The sequence below is a fragment of the Cyanistes caeruleus genome, chromosome Z (assembly GCF_971803275.1).
Source record: "Cyanistes caeruleus chromosome Z, bCyaCae1.hap1.1, whole genome shotgun sequence".
NCBI classification, from domain to species: domain Eukaryota; kingdom Metazoa; phylum Chordata; class Aves; order Passeriformes; family Paridae; genus Cyanistes; species Cyanistes caeruleus.
The window spans coordinates 74,457,807-74,475,447 of record NC_141732.1 but is presented as its reverse complement, the minus strand read 5'-3'; the positions used below and the strand labels follow the sequence as shown (position 1 = coordinate 74,475,447).

Below are 17,641 nucleotides of genomic sequence, written 5' to 3'. Positions count from 1 at the left end.
ATCCCCACATTTTTTTCTCGAATGTATTTGCATCAATATGTCTATTGAGATAGAGAAGGATTTTTGAAAGAATAGGTGAAAATATACTAAATTGTCTCAGCTGCAAGCTGTACTAGAAAACATCTCTCTTCCATTGTCATCTCATGATTTCCAGAGGTAAAAATTTTGGGACACCACTTTTCCCTTCACAGTTTACAGATTGAACATTATTTCTTTAATTTTTCTTCTCATTTTGGTTGTTCAGAATGGATCCTATATAGGTGATTATATAAGGGTTGCCATACTTTCAGGCCCTTATACACATTTCAAGAAATTCACATTTTAAATGAAATTTTTATCACTTATAGTCATCTTCAGGGAGCTCCCCAGGAGAAGAAAGTCCTGGTAGGTCTGGCTTTGCAGGGACAGTGAATGAACACACACAAGGAAAACCTTTTTTCCTCCACTTCAAATGGTACCTGGCAGGTTCTCTCTGCTCCAGCCATTGCACTTCCAGTATAAGGCAAATACAACACCCATGCAAAAGTGTTCACCCTTTTTAGTGCATCACAGCAAAAGGATTAGAGTAAACTGCAAGCCAGAAAATACTGGGGAAATACACTAGGTAGCAGAAACTAATGTACTTCTGCCACTTTCAGTTTTCTGCCAGGAATATTAAAAGTAAAAAGAGAAATTTTGTAGGGGTTACAGAAGGCATCACAGAAAAGATGATATTTGATCAGCATTTCTACTAGTCCCTGCTAGTGTCCAAATTCTTCACAGCAGGATCTCTGAAGAACCAAGGGTGAAGACCATGGGATCTGTGCCCTTTGGTGCTCTGTTACATGTGTAAAAGGTTATGGAAGCTGGGCAGTCACTGTCTAAGAAATGTACAGCAAATTTCAGCATACACACACCCACACCCACACCCACAAAGATTCCTGAATGGCTCAAACTCTCCTGTCAGTTGGGTATACTCAGTGAAGACAGACATCACTGCTCCTTGGTCTGCGCCTTTAATCTTCCGTTTTGCTCATTCTGCTCTTTAATCATCAGACGAGTCCTGACAGTAATTGTGGATGTCCCTGGATAGCTCAGTAATAAATGTATCCTGAACAAACATGCCTGTCAGACTCTATTTAACCTAGAGCATCAAGTTTATGACCTCATGAAAGAGAATCTTTCTTAAGTTCTCTAAACAACTCTCAAAGTTAATCTCTACTTGTTCTAATCATAAACTATATTTTGCCCTTTCCCTCAAGAATTAGGGATAGCACCCTGAAAATTCCATGGATCCCAAACTTTGGACTGCAGACATAGTCTCTGTGTCCAAGTCTCGATGACTGCATTGCATTCTGCCACTCCAAACCTGCCTTTTGGGAAGACCAGCAGCAGCAGAACATTGCAGGATATTGCTAATAGAAGTACGCTTCTCCCCTCAAAGATTGCTGTTGCAGGAGCGTGGAGGACAATCTTTATTTCTGTATTCACCTTTGAGCATAGTACATCTGCTGTGAGAGTTTCACAGAGTGGAGCTGGAGAGGGGTTTCTTTCATTGTTAATTATTTGTGCTTCTGGTCTAGTGACCCAAACTATATTTAGCTCCCCATCAAAACCAAAACCTGAAAATTAAATGGAGTGGAATGGAAAGGTGGTCTCTGTGTCACTCTCTGGATTCCGTTTCACAAGATGCAATCCTCCTCGATTTCCAAAACCAATTTTCTCCCATCATCTTATGAAAGTAGAGGTCATCCTGTGAAATGTGATAGCTCACCAGTTTTTATAAAAGAATGTGCCCTTCCTCACGAAAGCAGGGTTCATTAAATCATGCAGCTGATCAGATTGCTGAACTTGATTGGCCGGCAGCCAGAGTGAAGAAATCCATGGGGAAGAGGCACATGGCACCATCCAAATAGGCTGGACCTGAACTAGGGTATTTTAATCACACTGCTATAGAGAGGAAAGAGGAATCTCAGGGAAGGGCAGTACTAGAGCTTTATCGACTTTTAGGGCCAACAGGAGATGGGAAATAATCATCCAGCCACATCTGAGTTCCACAGTTCACGTTATTCCCAGGCACCACTTTACCACTAATCAGAGATCAAAAATAAAAATAATTCACAGCCTGGCTCTGCCCTTGTTGCACACTTTCCCTCCACAGTGTCCTTACAGAAGCTGGCAAAAAGCTGTTTGGAGCTGGTACCAGAGGGCAGTTGCTTCTGGGCTTACCAGCAATGAGCAACACTTCCTACAGGACACAAAACCCTGAGAAAATTCTGAGAGCAGGTCACTGGTCTAAGACAGACTTCAGCCAAAATGATGCCCTGGACTAGCAGATGGGACAAAAATCCTTGTGTGTGCTGGGTAGAACAGGGAAAAGTATGCAGGAGCAAGTGAGATTAGGAAGGTATAGTTTATGTTCAAACTGGACATCAGGGTAAGGTGTCCCAAAAGTCAGATGACTTAGAGTGAGCGTTATCTTGAGTTATGGGGACAATTTTTTCCATAGATTTCATGTGGAATGAAAATGGACTGGATTTAAGTAACACTCTAATTTCTTTTTCAAGGTGTTCAAATAAAATTCAGAGCCATAACTGGTGACTCAAAGACTAGCCAGGTCTGAATAAAAATACGAGTCTGTCTGTCTGGGATTTGCAAGGCATGGATAACCTGCACCTAAAAAAGGATAAAGAGAGCAAAAGAAGTGCCCCAGTTTTCATCACAGCTTTCTGGGGCTCTGAGACAAAATGTGCTGGGGATTTTCCTTATATCAGCCAGGAAGAGGGGAGCCAGCAGAGCATCCTCAATTGAATCACCCACTCCTCACCTCAGGCTTGAGGGTTTTGCTCAGTTCAGATGAGTAACCATTCTCCTGGCTTTAGCCCCAACACTCAGTTTCATAGGGAAACTATTACATACACTATTAATGCTTCATGGTGTTGCCTCTGCTAAAAGACATTTTCCACTGATTTTATGAAAAATGGGTATATGCAGATCCTCTGTTCACCCCCAGACTTAGAATTTGAAAATACAGATGGGGTTATCAGGTAATATCTGTATATTACAGACAGATAGTCTGTACCAATGCACTGTTTTACATCAGTCCATTTTCACAAGAGGGAAACTGAGGTGCAGAAAGACATACAGTTTAGACTAAAGCATAGGACTGAAAGACAAAAATCTCTGAAGGCTGGTAAGAGCTGCCAAACAGTCCTCTTCAGCCAAGTTGAAAATTTCAAATTCAGGGTAGCTGACCCTTCATTCGTGGGAATCAGCATGTTCTTACCCTAGGGTGAGGTGCTCAAAGGCCAAATGCCTTGCTTACCAACTGTTGTCTGAGAAGTTTTTTAGCTCTTTGGAGAATATTGATATTGATTGTGGAAAACAAGCGTTAATCTGGAGAGACAGACAAACACACATAAATAAAGTGCATTTGAGTCTAAAGAAAAAAGTTAGCGTCATGCCATTGAACTATTGACAAGGCTGTCACAAATATCATCTGTCTCACTGTAAATAAACAAGCTTAGTGCTGTTATTTTAGAATAAAAGGCCGGAATAGGTTTTGTATTGACTTTCTAATACACACTCAAGAGTTGGAAGAAGAAAATTAAAGATAATAAAGTAAAAGTACAAACCATAAAAGTGGAGACAGCTGGCGCATAGTAAACTGCGAATCTGAGTCCTCTTCAGTTCAGGAAGCCAATTGTGTAACTCAGCAAAGGTCAGCAGCAGAGACAAGCTGAGCTTCTCAGCGACTCCCATTCTATATTTGGAAGGATGACGACTGCAGGGTGATACAATCTTAGTCTACACCGATTTTCGAAGACTGGTGCTCGTGTCCTACCCTTTGTGCATGCATCTGAGAGCTGGGTGGTGCTCCTGGGCCCTGACACCTGCGTTTGAAGTCAGCCTGCTCTTGGGTATCTTACCCAGCCCACTGGGCAACAGTGACAGTGTAAACTGGTAATACCATCTTAGCTCAGTCACAGGCATATTTATAACTCCCTACAATAGAATCAGGTGTGATCCCAAGCTCTCTGCATTTGCCTTTCTTACAAAAACTTGCACTGATGCCACCTGGTATCTTTCTTGGAGCTCATCACCCTGTGTCTTGGTTAAATTCAGGCCTCTTTCTGGGGAAGGGTTGTTCCTAGAATAACCTCATCATCTTCATCAGGTTCTTCTTAGTGCTTCTTTTATTTTCCAAGCTTCTGTGATAATTTTATGGACTTCCTCACTCCTGTTTTTCATCCTAAGTGAGGGAAGATTAAAGGATTTAAAAGGTAGGAGAGGACTGAAAAGAAAAATCTGATCCCCAGTCCAGTAGCCCTCTCAGGAAGGACAATTGTTTTGTCCTTTGGCTCATCTCAGCATGCTTTGGCCAAATTGAATGAGATGTTAGACCTGCAGGCCCAAGATGCTCCTTTTAGGGACAGCAAATCAAGTGTAGGAGGCCACACATTCCATTTGGCAAGTGTTGCTAAGTGAGTGAAGTTAAAGGTGACTAAGTGGTCATAGTTGGAGGGTAAAAAGGGATTGCATAAGGAACTGACAACATGGTGAGGATTTTGAGCAATGGTGAATTTGATGAAGATGACAATGTGAGGAAGAACATCTTTATATGCAAAGGGACATTGAGGAAGGTATTGACAACACTAATGACTGTAGGCTGCTGCTCTGCCATCTCTGCCTAAACATCCCTACATCCAGCCAACCACAGGATCAACAAGGCTTTCCATGACCATGACTTCTGTGCATGATTTTGAACCAAATCAAAACATCCTCTTGGTCTGAAGTACTTCAGACCTTGTGCAGCTCCTTGGAGTTTCAATGATGCTGCCTTGCAACATTCAGCACGTCAAACTCATACAATTAGAGGGTGCAATGGCCCGTGGGTTGTTGAATACATGTAAAGCATTCATGCAATCATTTAGTTTGAATCAGATTGGTTACTGTTTCCAAATAATGCCATTTGAATAGGTTTCTTTGACATCCCTTTCCAAATTCCTTTGAGCTGGAGAGTCAGATGTGAGGCAGGGAGGAGTTATTTGTTTTGTTTTCTATTTCAAGGGAGAAAAACTGGACGGAAAGCTCAGAAAATCCAGCTCTGTATAGAAGCTGCAGCTCCTTAGTCAGAAAAGAGATGGAGCTGCAATTGTGTGGGTAAGCTCTGGTCTCCTGTACTGGGAGTATAAAACAAAGGGCTGATACAAGTAGCGACAACACCTCCAACTTTTGCACTTCTTCCTTGGAGGTTTGAAGGCAGGAGTAGCCTTTGACACTTCTTCCTGGCCTCACACACAGTGGTGAATTTCAGATAGTGACTCTTGCATCTGTCCCACAGCGTATGGCTCAGCCAGAGGTATCTAATTGCCTTGAAAAGTCTCATAGCATGGGAGAGGTTTCCCCATCCCTAGCCTCAATAGTTAATTACCCTTGCTGGTTAATTATGGTGACTAATTATGTTCAGTGACAACAAGGTGGTTTTTTTTTTTCCTACTGAATTTAGCTTCTCTGAGCCTCAGATTCACCTTTGTTAAAGTGGAAGTAATAAACAAAGAGCCAGATCATCCCCCAATACAGATTAAGAGCACTGAGCACAAAGAAACCTTTCTTGCTTATTTAGTTTGGGGTTTGAGTCCTTTGAAAATCCTGCCTATGTACTCTGTACTTTTGGTGGGCAGGATGCAAAAGTCCTGAATATGACATTGCCTGTGAAATGAGGCAAGCCCACTATCTCTGCAGCATTGTTCTTACAAGCGCGTATCATATCAATAAAAGATTATCTGAGTTCAGGAATGAAAAAATAAAAATGAAGGAGAAAAGGATTGGGAATCATTCACGGCAGGTCATTTTGGCTGGACTGCAATCAACTTGCCAGGCTTGATAAGACAGGTATTTGAGAGAGTATTGATCTCAACTCTTTTCTCTCTTTAATTTCATTTTTTGTATTTGTTTATACTTAACATTCAATAAGCTTCTTGCATCATGACTGCTGGTTACATGCAGCCTCTGGCTTGTATATCTGTTGCTCCTTGAAAGTTCTGTAAAATTTCTGCATCTTTTGGGCCAGTGTCCATTTCTGTATGGCAGGTAAGAACTTAGCTTACCTTTTTCTCCCTCTCTTCAGTTTGTGTTGGGATGATTAATCAAACCCCAGTTTAATTCATATGACTAATGCAATTCCCTCACTACATCTTCACTCTGAAAGATTTTTGCAATGGGAATCCTGCCTTGGTAGTTGGTGGTTTCTCTGCCTTTTTGTGCATTGTGTGGGCTCTGTACCATTTGCCTTCTGGTAGCAACTCCAGGCGCTCTCTGCAAGTTGTTTGTGGGTCCCAAGCAATGTACTCACACCCAATAAGATGCAGTAGTTCTTGATCTGCAGATTCTGACAGGCTGCACAGAGAAGATGAGAGGGGAAACAAAGGCACAGAGGTGGAAATGGGTTTTCCAAGGTCATACTGCTGACCGTGTCAGAGCCTGCCTAGACCTCAGTGCTCTCAGTCACTCTCTGGTGAATTATCTCCAGCACCAGGAAACCTCTCCAGGGTGATTTAGAAGGGCGTGATTTTAACCAAGCTCAAGGCCCAGCAGTCTAATGAATCTTCTCCCAACGACTGGCATGCACATAATTCATCTCATTTTTCAGGCTTTTGTGACTAATACAAGAGCTGCTCACCCTAACCTGCCTGTATGATTCATCTGTGTTTTTTACAGCTTTTGTTACTCAAATTGTAACTCTCAAGGGGTAAAACAAAATTAAAGAATGATATCTGACAGCAGATGGAGATTTGATAGTATGAAGAGCAAAGGTTTTACTGGATCTTGTTCCAAGTGGTACCAGTGCTGGAGATGATTAGACATGGGCCAAAAATAATGAAAACATTGAAATAAGAATTCAGATCTGAACAGGTTTTTTTTTCCTTTTCTTTTCTTTTCTTTTCTTTTCTTTTCTTTTCTTTTCTTTTCTTTTCTTTTCTTTTCTTTTCTTTTCTTTTCTTTTCTTTTCTTTTCTTTTCTTTTCTTTTCTTTTCTTTTCTTTTCTTTTCTTTTCTTTTCTTTTCTTTTCTTTTCTTTTCTTTTTCTGGGTTTATATCCAGTATTTTAGATATTGTGCTAGAATAGATTCAGAAAATCATACAATTGGTTTAGTTTAAAAAAAAAAATTAAATAATTGAGTCCAACTGTTAACCCAGCACTGCCAATTCCACCATTAAACCATTTCCCTGAGCACCACATCTACACACCTTTTAAATACCTAGAGGCATGGTGATCCCAGAACTTTCCAGAGTTTTCCTAGAAAAGCATGTTTGACAATCTTTTGCATGAAAAGATTCTTCCTGATGTTCACATGAACCTTCCCTTCCCAAGCTCTGTTGCCCTTCTCTGTATTCTCTTCAGTACCCCAAATTATGAAAAGTCAGATAGTTCAGTTCCAGTGTGAATTAAACCTTGTTCCATTTGCAGTTTTGAGGTCTGTTCACAAAAATGGCTTACAGGTCAGACAGAAACAAGGTGGTCCAAAGGAAAGACTGAAATAGCGTTGTACCTCCTTCTCTACTGATTTTTGGTTTTTCATCACATCCAGTCAATGAATGTGTTTAAAGTTTTCCTATCACCTTAAGCCTTATACCTTATACACCTCCTGTACCTCCTATATACCTATAGGAGTACAGCCAAATAAATCACCAATTTTCCATTTATTTAATCAGCTTGATAGGATGATTGAAATTTAAAATATATGAGGAATCTGTTCTACTTAAAAGTTCTGGGTTTTTTGTTTAGACCATGCTTTCATAAGGTGTTGGCTTAAAGGAATGTAATGGTGCCTGCATGATTTTAAATGCTTCCTTTTGTTTAAGAGATGCCCATGAACACTGTTTTTTTTGGTATTATTTATACTATTATTATTATTATTATTATTATTATTATTATTATTATTATTATTATTATTATTATCATCATTATTATTATTATTATTATTATTTTCATCATTATTATTATTACTATTATTATTAACCAAAGAAGGTCTGCATGGTTTTGAATAAACTGTTTCACTCTACAGGAAAGTCAAACTCTGATCAGGCTGAAAACTGAGATATAGGAAAACACAAATTAAACATAGTACAAAGCTGTCCACTCCAAATAGGAACATTGAGCTCAGCTTTGATATCCTCCACCAGCTGCCCTTTCCAATAATGACTTCATGACTAGTAGTTAGCAGAAGGAATTTTATTTAGGACTCGTGGTTTGATAAGATTTAAGACTATTTAAAAAACCCCAAATTTCCCAAATGACAGGCTAAGTAGGTGGTTAACCAGCTCCAAAGCACAGATCTAAAGCAAAACACATTTTCAGAGAAACTGCACAACGTAAGCCCTTGGGGGACACGCTCAAGTAAAACGAAATGGGGTTTGCAAATTCATTGAAATTAGGTGAAGCATTCGAGAACCATCACCATTTAAGGATATTGATGAGCCCTTGTCTGTACGTGCAAGTCCATAGCATTAATCATTCACACAGACAGGAACGGACTGTAGTTTTCAAACAAGATTTGCTGAGGGTTGTTGGGCAGTTTGAAAGATGTGTTGTTGTAGCTGCTGCTGAATGCACTGGGGTAAAGGTGCAGGTGTGGCTCTCCCTGCTCCCTGTTACTGCAGTGCATCTCTCTCATCCCCCAGGCAGCCCAGTTTGCAGCTGACACTGGTCAGCTCCTGGGAGTTCAGTCAGTCCTGGCACCTTCCTGTGCCAGGGCTGAAGTTAAAATGCCAGTCTGGATCCAACCTCCCTAGAGCAAGTCATGCCCCTCTTCTTCCTGGCCATGCCTCAGTTTCCTACACTAAGCAAAGTACAAGAGATGTGTATTGATCTGTCTTGTAGAGATGTCATGCAAGAGAGGATAACATTTGCAGGATAAAATTAATAAAAATTCCATTAGATTTCATTTACTATTGGATTTGTGGGAAGACCAGACCAGTTGTTATGTCTGGAGCTTTCAACCCCAGCATGAAATTCTTGGTTCCTTCCTCTCCCATCATTAAGGTCTGATCCTGACTCTTCTTACTAGTGAGAGTAAACACTGCCCTTTGAAACTGTCACAATGATTGACACATAAAAACTCCACATTGCATAGGGTATTGGGAGTGAATAAAGATTTCAGGCTCAGCTTTGAAAAGGCTGCAGTAATGATGGCTCAGTGAGAGGTGCCTGCTCCCATCCCATCCCTCAACCACTGACTGCCCCAGGGTGCAGGTCTACATCCTCAGCACTGGTGTCCTTCAGACAAACTGTTGACCAGAGCTCCCTTGTCCTACCTGCCTCTGGTGACAGCTGCTCAAAAAGAGCTTAAAAATTTCCCAGTGTACCATTCCCAGAAGAGATGTGACCTCAGTGTCTCTGCCAAAGCTCCCCTCTCACTGTAACACAGCACCCAGATGTGAGCTGAGCATATGATGACTTCCAGGATTTAGCTAGAAGATCTTGTCCCTGGCTCTGCAGAAGCAACCTGCCCCCCCTGCCCAGCACCACTGTCACCAAGCACCACTCCATGCAGTGTCTGAGTGGTGATCCATGGGATGAAGCTCACTCTCAAAGCCAGGGGCTTTCTGACACCCATTTGAGGATCCTCTGCATTGCATCTGCATTGAGATGCTGTCTGATTACAAGGTCAGGACTTCCCCCTGTGCACAATAATAGAAAAGGTATGCTGACAGTGTATACCAGGTAACTCAGCAATGGCCAAAATCCTAATCCTTACCTCTGTGACTTCTGCATACTGCCTTTTTTATCATGTTGTACTTCTCACTGTTTCACTCACATTGCTCTTCCTCAGCATGGCTGAGCTCTGGAGCAGAAAACAAAGACAAGGGAGAGCCCATGCTCAGTCCTCCCCTTCACCACACAGTGCTGGTAAAGCCTGTCACTAATGGAGATAGACTACTGAATTTACACCTTCAAAGTCCTGCCTTGGTGTAGCAGCTCTCTAGTACTGGTAAAATGCAGGAGGGTGTCTGAAAGGTAGTCACCAATCCCCCGATTTTTTCCCAAATTCTAAGATCCCTTCCCTCCTCCTCTTCCTCCCTTAGTCAAGGGGAAGGGTGTCTGTCTCCAGAACTGCAGCAGTTGGCTGATTCACAGATTAACTGCTCCAGCTCTCTGCCTTATTACTATTCATATTCGTTTCCCCATCCCATCAGGCTGTAATCCAGTAAAAGATGTCAGCTGGTTAGCAGAATCATCTGGGGAAAGTTGGGAGACCCTTAACAGACCTCCCCTTCCCATTGCCAGCCCTCTGCTACTAATTCAAATAGTCCCCAAAGCACTGGGGGTGGGTTTATTTTAGTTTCCTTTCTCTTTGTCTGTTTTCTTGATTTTGTTGTTTGCATTTTTTGGTTTTATTTTTCTTCTTTTCCTCCTGGACCCAGCTGCATCTCTGCAAATTCGATCTCCAAAATGGAAGCTTGGCTGAGCTGGAAGCTGTCAGCACCGATGGTTAGTAGCTGGCTGCAGACACTTGCCAGGGAAGGGGGAAGATGAGTCCCTAGGCATCAAGGCAGCATGAAAAGTGACTACATCTAAATACTTCAGCACATGATTTCTTTCCCATTACTTTGATTCAAATCTCCCCTAACCCTCAGCTGAGTTAATGCAGTTAGTAGGTTATGAGTGCCACATGTGGATGCCACTGGATTTGAGTCCTTCATACAATTGGTTGGTAAATAATTTAGCACCAGTTTCGCCTGGAACAGAACCTCAAAATAGCCAAGCTGCTTATAGCTCCTGCTTTCTCTCTTCCCACTTTTGTCCCCTTCACAAGTGCTGGGGGGGGATGTTTGTGCAAGCACAGCCTGGCAGAGACTGCCATTTTACATGTCACAGCTTCCTCCTGCCCCTGCTCATCAGAATATATCCTCATTTATTTTCTAGAAGAGAGGGGAGGGAAAGAGTGGGGTCAGGCTTGAGAGCAGGAGCTACACACACAGAAATGCAACTGAACATTCCTGCCTTGGAATCTGCAAACAGTAAGAATTTGCCCAAATTTCTGCCAGCAAACTCAGTTTTTCATTCACATCTGGTGCTCTTGAAATAGTGGTGTAGTAATTTATTTGAGATTCCTGAACCTCTTAAACTCTGTTTAAGGTCGACATGGCAAAAGCAGACAGAAAACCTAATAACAATGAAGGAATATATGAGTTTAGGAAAAAGTGCTGGATGAGCAAGGCATCAAGAATCCCACTGAAATTTCCAGGTAATCTGGGATGGACCAAATCCAAGTGTTTCAATTCTTCTTTGGGCCATAATAATATCTCTAATCATGTTCCTCATCCTGTTTTATTTCTTGACACAATTCTTTGTCTTCTTCCCTGCTACTGACCATGGTGCACCATGATGTGCATTGTATCCCATGCTCCTTCTTCATACCAGACACCTCCCTCCTCACCCACATGGGGCTGAGCTTCACCCAGCAGATGGGGAGCAAACTCAAAAATCCCTGTTTCTCATCACTGCCCCCAGTTCAACTGAGGAGCTTCTTGACCTGAACCATGGAGAATTTTCTCTCTCCTAACTCTACAAAATACTGATAAAGACAGGAGTTGACCTCATAGCTGCTTTTGTGAGATCCTCTTCATTGATTTCCATGGAAGCCATGGGGGGAACAGAAGAAACCATGGACAGAATTTTCCATTGAACATTCTTCTAAAGAGAGGTGAACCAGTTGCATAGAAGCTGATGGGTGAAATGTTTAGTTTTGCTCTATTCAGAGGTTTGTACCAGATGAAAAATACCCAGATTCTTGACTTTCTGGTGGCTGTTAAAGTAAATGCTGCTGGGACCTCTCTCAATCACTGAGGCAAACCAACATGGAGCACCTTGTGTCACCAAAGTCTACACCACGACCTCTTTGATCCTCATTTAGGGTATTAGGTATTTAGGGTGACAGACCCATGCATTCTTGTTTACACACCCTCATACCTCCCAAGAGCAGCCTGGGGGTGATGCTCCCTCCCTCAGACACCAGCTGTCTTAGCACACTGCATTTTGGTCAGTCGGCCTGCCCAGCTGCAAATAAACCTATTAGCCAGACCCCAGAGTAGTCACTCTCACACCAGATGTTCTTTGAATTTCATAGCTGCTTGTGAACCTCCCCACCCCAGCCCCCATACATGGCTTTCCAAACACCTATTATAGGACTCTGCATCAGCATACGAAGTTAGCGGGGTTTTGTCTGCTAGGTGATAATTATTAATACAAGGATTTAATTATATATCACAGACACAGAAAAATAGGGAGCTGCTTGTGCCTTGCACTGCTCCAGTGTTGCATTGTTGTGTGTCAGGGCTTTCACTTGCTCTTGCCTGCTTTGCCCTCCTGTTTTGCCTGTTTTCTGCTGCAGTTTCTTTCACCCCAGCAGTCTGGGGGGTTTGGCAGACTCGCTGCAGTTGAGCTGCCCAAGCTCAGTGAGGTCCAACACTATGCCATAGAAGGGAGGAGTGAGTCACAAAGAATTTAAGGTCAGAAAGTTCATCCTCAGGTCTTAAAGGCAACAAATTTCTTCAGTATTAAGGACCAGAGGGATGATTGCCAAAGGTGGTATCACTGTGTGTTTGCATGTCCCGTCAGCTCCGGTATGAGCCATGGTTGCTTAGCAACTTTGAGATGATGGCCAACTATTCTGATGTCTGAGCAAGGATTCAGACATTTAGTTTCAGGGACCCATGTTTGAAAACACTAGTTTAGGTGAGATGACGAAGGTCACATGCAGAGATGGTGACTGAGCAGCAGGAGCAGAGCCAAGCTTGTTCCTCAATGCCCATTTCAATCAGGAGCAGCTACTTGCTTCCTCTACAGAGATGTTTTGGACCTTTGGTGTTAGGAATCACCCTTTCTGTCTTGACATGGCTAAAGCTGGCTCCTGGGAATGGAGTATTTGTGAAATGGGTGAGGTGAGGGTTTGGAGGCTGTGCACCTCCCTGATGTCTGTGGTGGCAGGGGGCTTGTAGGGGCACTGGGGCACTGAGCTGCTCAGGGGGAGTCTCCAGCTTGACCCACAGACCCTTCATGAGGGTCACACTTTTGCCTAGTCTGCAAAATGGGAATAGTGATGTTTCAACCACCTTTGCCAAGAGCTTTGAGAGGCTTGTTTCCCTCCTACAAATGCTACGCAAGATCTAAATAGCAGTGTTATTTCTAGTGTGTTATCCTGATAGCGTGAGAGGCACAAACAAGATCCGCATTTGCTGATGGTGACTCACTGTGAGCCTTTGAGGGTTGTGTGGAAGGGCTTGCTCTGATGTTTTTGCTGCTCTGAGATAGATTATTGATTCTCTTTATCTGGTGTTCGTCTTACAAACCCAAGGTGATGAGCATCCTGTTAGTTTCAAGAGCACTGGTGCTATTTTTCTACTGCTTCAAGGGACACAGAATACAATCCAAGTACCCTCAGATGAGCAAAAAAAGCAGGTCAGCCTGGTTCACATCAATTAAACTGCCAGTTCCAAGGGAAGGCTGGAAAGTAAGATTGGATAACAAAAGCAGACCTTGTCCAGTGTGAGGGTTGGGAATTTTCCATTAAATTGTATTTTGCTTGGCTTGGGTTGTCTTCTGTTGTTACTAAGTTTGCTAGGAAATGCCAGATCATTGAAAACAGTGTCTTTCATCTGGGGGAAAAAAAAAATCCAGAGCAAAATCTCGGAAAATTGTCAAAATGTTGTATTTTGTCATTGCTGCCAAAGGGAAAAAAAAAAAAAAAAAAAAAAAAAAAAAAAAAAAAAAAGAAAAGTGTTCCTTCCCATTAAAATAGAATTTGCTATTTTAGAAATGTAATCTTATTCCCAGGTAATTAATACAAGAAAATGTGTGGAATCTAACAGATTTGTATATACAGCTGTCAAGATACCAAAATAAGGATTTGGCTTTAACACAATAGGGATTTCACTGTTCTTCTCAATCCATAGCAGAAAAAGGTCTCTCCAGCAGCAGCTGCAACATCAACATTTCTTTCTTTGCAGTAAACCCTCCAGCCAAAAAATGCTAGATGCAAAATTTACCACATTCCTCACAAAAAGCCTTTCTTGGCTCACTCCCTCACCCCACCTTCTGCCTTTCTTGAAAGCCATAAATATGAAGAGGCCAGCTGAAGTTAACTGCAAAATACCCACTTGCAAACAGGTGTAACAAAAGAGTGAGTCTGAAATGAGTGTTCTGCAGAAAAGAAAGGGAGAAAGGAGGTGGGGTGGGAGGCGGGAAGTGGGGAAAGGGGAAAAAAATAAAACCACTACATGATTGAAGGCCTTATAAATGTAAATGGTTTGACAGAAAGGGTTTAGCAGCCCTGGGTAGAAGATTGCACTTGCTGTTTCAAGGCCCTTATTTTCAAAATCGCAGCACTGGATCCTTTTCAAAGCTGGTCCCTGTGTTTGCTTTTTCAATCAGTGAATATCAGGTTGTCCTTTTTCTTTTTTTTCTTTTTTTTTTCCCTCTGCACTCAGATGTGGCAGGCTTAAATGAAACCTCAGAGACAGAGAATACAAACCGTGTGTTCTGGACCTTTGAAAGAGCTCATCCCTGCTGCCTTTATTGCTACTTATTTATGAATCTCCCACCTCCCCCTCCCAATCCCCCCTTCCTCACCAACCTCCACCTCTTGTTTTTCCGCAGCAAATCCCACCTTCCCCTCTGGATGTTTTTTACTTTTCTTTTTCCTCTACATTTATCTATATATTTTATACCCAGTAAGTCAATCAGTGTCAAATTATTGGTCCCTGAGACAGATGTTTGGTGAGTCATTTAGCTGCGCGAAGTTCTTTAGACGGCTTGCTCTTCCACCTCCTGTTCATTTAAAGCATCTTTTGAGGCTGATTTTTCCTTTTCAAAATGTCTTTAACTGCCGAACGTTTGCTCCCACCGGGCAGTCTAATGATGTTGGACACAATATGTGTGAACATCTCTTTAGAGGCCATCTCCCCTAGGCTACATTCCTGCCTATAAAATCATTGTTTATTTAGTCCTTAGGCCTAGGAACCATCTGCAGTCCCCATGGCTCCTGTTGTTTTTAAAGTCCTATTAAGTTTCTGCACTTCTCCTCAGAGCATTATTTTATTTCTAAATAACCACAGACAACTTCTTGTCAACGCAGCTTCTGCCAGGCAAATTAGAGATGACAGTTTCATTCTTCTGACTTGTGGTGAGCTCTCATCTGATGTTATTTAATGTGAAAAGCAGCTGTTATATAGAGAGTGATTTAAAAACAATGAGGAAAAAATAATAATAGTAATAATAATAATTTTAAAGGAGAAGATGGAGAAGGCGGCCCAGAAACTCTGGGTTAAGATGCTCAGACAGCGTTTGCCAGCCAGGAGAATATAAGGCATTGGAAGGCTCTATATAATGGTTATAACAAAAGAGAATCAATGAGAGCTGACTTGATGTCATTTTCAATCTTTCTTTTCCTGACTGGAACAGAAAACATTTTTGTTTGGTTTGGTAGGGTTTATTTTTGCTTTTCCCTCCTCGCTGTCTTTTCCCACCTCACATTCCCCTCCTCTGCTGAGTAAGAGCTCAAAGCCAAGGGCAGTAGCTGAGTCCTGTCCTCCAAGGGGGAGCCCATCCTGCTCAACCACTCCTGGCCTCATCATCCAGGAGCTGTGAGCTGGCAGCAGAGACACCAAAATCCACCCCCTTGGTTGAGCATCACCTCAGAAGCAGGATGTTCTCGGCATCAAGAGGCACCTCCCCCTTGTAAGTCGCTCTGTGTAGGACTTTGTCCCTATATCTTAGTAGAGGTGCTTCACTTAAACAGCCCTGGCTAAGAAAAGGCAAAGTCCCTACAGTGATGTTAGTGCCACAGGAGGGATGTCTGTGCTCCAGCCACAGATTTCTCTGCAGGCAAGTGAACCAGCGTGAGTCATGCCCACACTTCTAGAAACATCCTTCTCCCTAAAGCCAGATGGCATCATCTGTTTTGTTTTCTGGGGAAGGTTCATGGCTCATGGCACACCCCAAACCATTCCCAGGTATTGACTGTGAGTGCTGGTCAGGGCTGGCAGAGTGCCAGTCTACGCTGGTAACAAAACAATAGGAAGGACAAAAGCAAAACTGAGCCCAAAGTGCCTCCTTGGACAACGAGATGGCCATGGTGTTTTGACCTCCCTCGGCTTACAAACAACAAGCTGCTGGCTCTGGCTTCATGCTGACTGCTGTTGATAAAAGTGTGATCAGGGAGAAAGTGAAAAATCAGTAAGAAAAGGAGTTGAACCTGTGTGATGTCTGTGAACCAGCCAATATCTTACTGCATCAGTTTTGCCACCCGCTGATCAGCTGTGATGGCTGGGCAGGAAGGCTCCATTCGGTTGTGCTCATAAGGCTCCTCAAGCCATGCAGGGAGAGGACTGTAAATGGAAATGGTTGGGAGGGGCTGATGTGTTTTGGGAGCACACCTCACTATTGTAGTGCTGTGTCTCTGCAGTCAAACACTCAGACACACATCAGGGAAAGAGGTTAAGGTGGCTTCTGTCATCTTAACACTGCCTCCTCCTGCATATGCAGCATGTCAACCTAACCCTCATTTCATGGAAGTCATGTAACTCCACTGAAGTTTTTAAAAGTCTGAAATTATATTGTGTTATATTAGCAAAGAAATAGCACATTACACCACTGAGAAAAGAGGCTGACATCAACGCATCTATGCTGATTGACACCATATGAAAAGCTGCCTTTTACAGCAATCACAGGTTAGTTTTCCAGAAAGTATGATATCACTTCAGGTGAGTGTTTCTACAAACCTTAGCTGTTGCCATGCTTCTGGAACCTATTTGTCTCTTTGAATGCTCACACTGGTTTTGCTCTGTCAGAGCAGTTTACGCTGTCCTTATCAACTTAGATAGTTTATCTTTTCACTCTGTCTTGTATTCTAATCACTTGGGCACCTACCATCTAGTCTGAATTTGCTGTTGGAACAGCAGGGTAGCCTTATGTAGGTACAATTCAGGGGGATATGGCAATTCCATTACTGTGAAGTTCATTTACTGCATGCTTGGGTGGCCTATATACTTTAGTAAATTTTCACTGTTTATGCTGCAGCTGTGAATAATCTCCTGAATGCTGCTCTGTTCCAAATAGGTTTTCATCCCATCCTCAGCATCAGCATGCTAGAGAGCCCTCCAGTCACACATTAAGTAGTATGACCAGTTTCTCTCCAGTGAGCCTCTTCTGACATTTTTTTTCTGAGGGGGAGAAATTTAGGTGCACAGCTACATTTGTTTCATTAGTTTTATTTTTTTAGTCTGTCTCTATGTCTGCTCTTGGGGTGTACAGTAGAGAAGGAAAGATGAGAAAGTGTCCCTAGTTCTACAACTAAAATATGTCTACAGTTTATGATAAACATATTTTTTTTTTTTTTGTGAGAGCTTCTTCTACAAAGCTCTTGAGAAAATTTTGGGCTGTTTCAGACCTGACACTGTCATTCAGTGTCTCTTATTCCAGAGGGAAGTTGTTGTTCACATGGCTACAGGTGAATATGCAGGATATTTGGAGAGGTGAATACATTTGGAAATTAATATAGGATAAAGAGTGCAATAATGGGGCTCTCCTCCAGTACTTCTCAGAAGAACTGGGGACTTCTGGCCCAAGGGGTGAAGTCCACAAAAAGTTGGTCATTACA

The 17,641-nt window shown here is 42.4% G+C and overlaps 1 protein-coding gene across 16 annotated transcripts in view; it reads left to right on the top strand.

Moving 5' to 3' along the window:
* Nucleotides 1-17,641, top strand: part of CELF4 (CUGBP Elav-like family member 4) — a 709,508-nt gene that overhangs the window by 417,842 nt on the left and 274,025 nt on the right. The gene's annotated exons all lie outside the window — the stretch shown is intronic.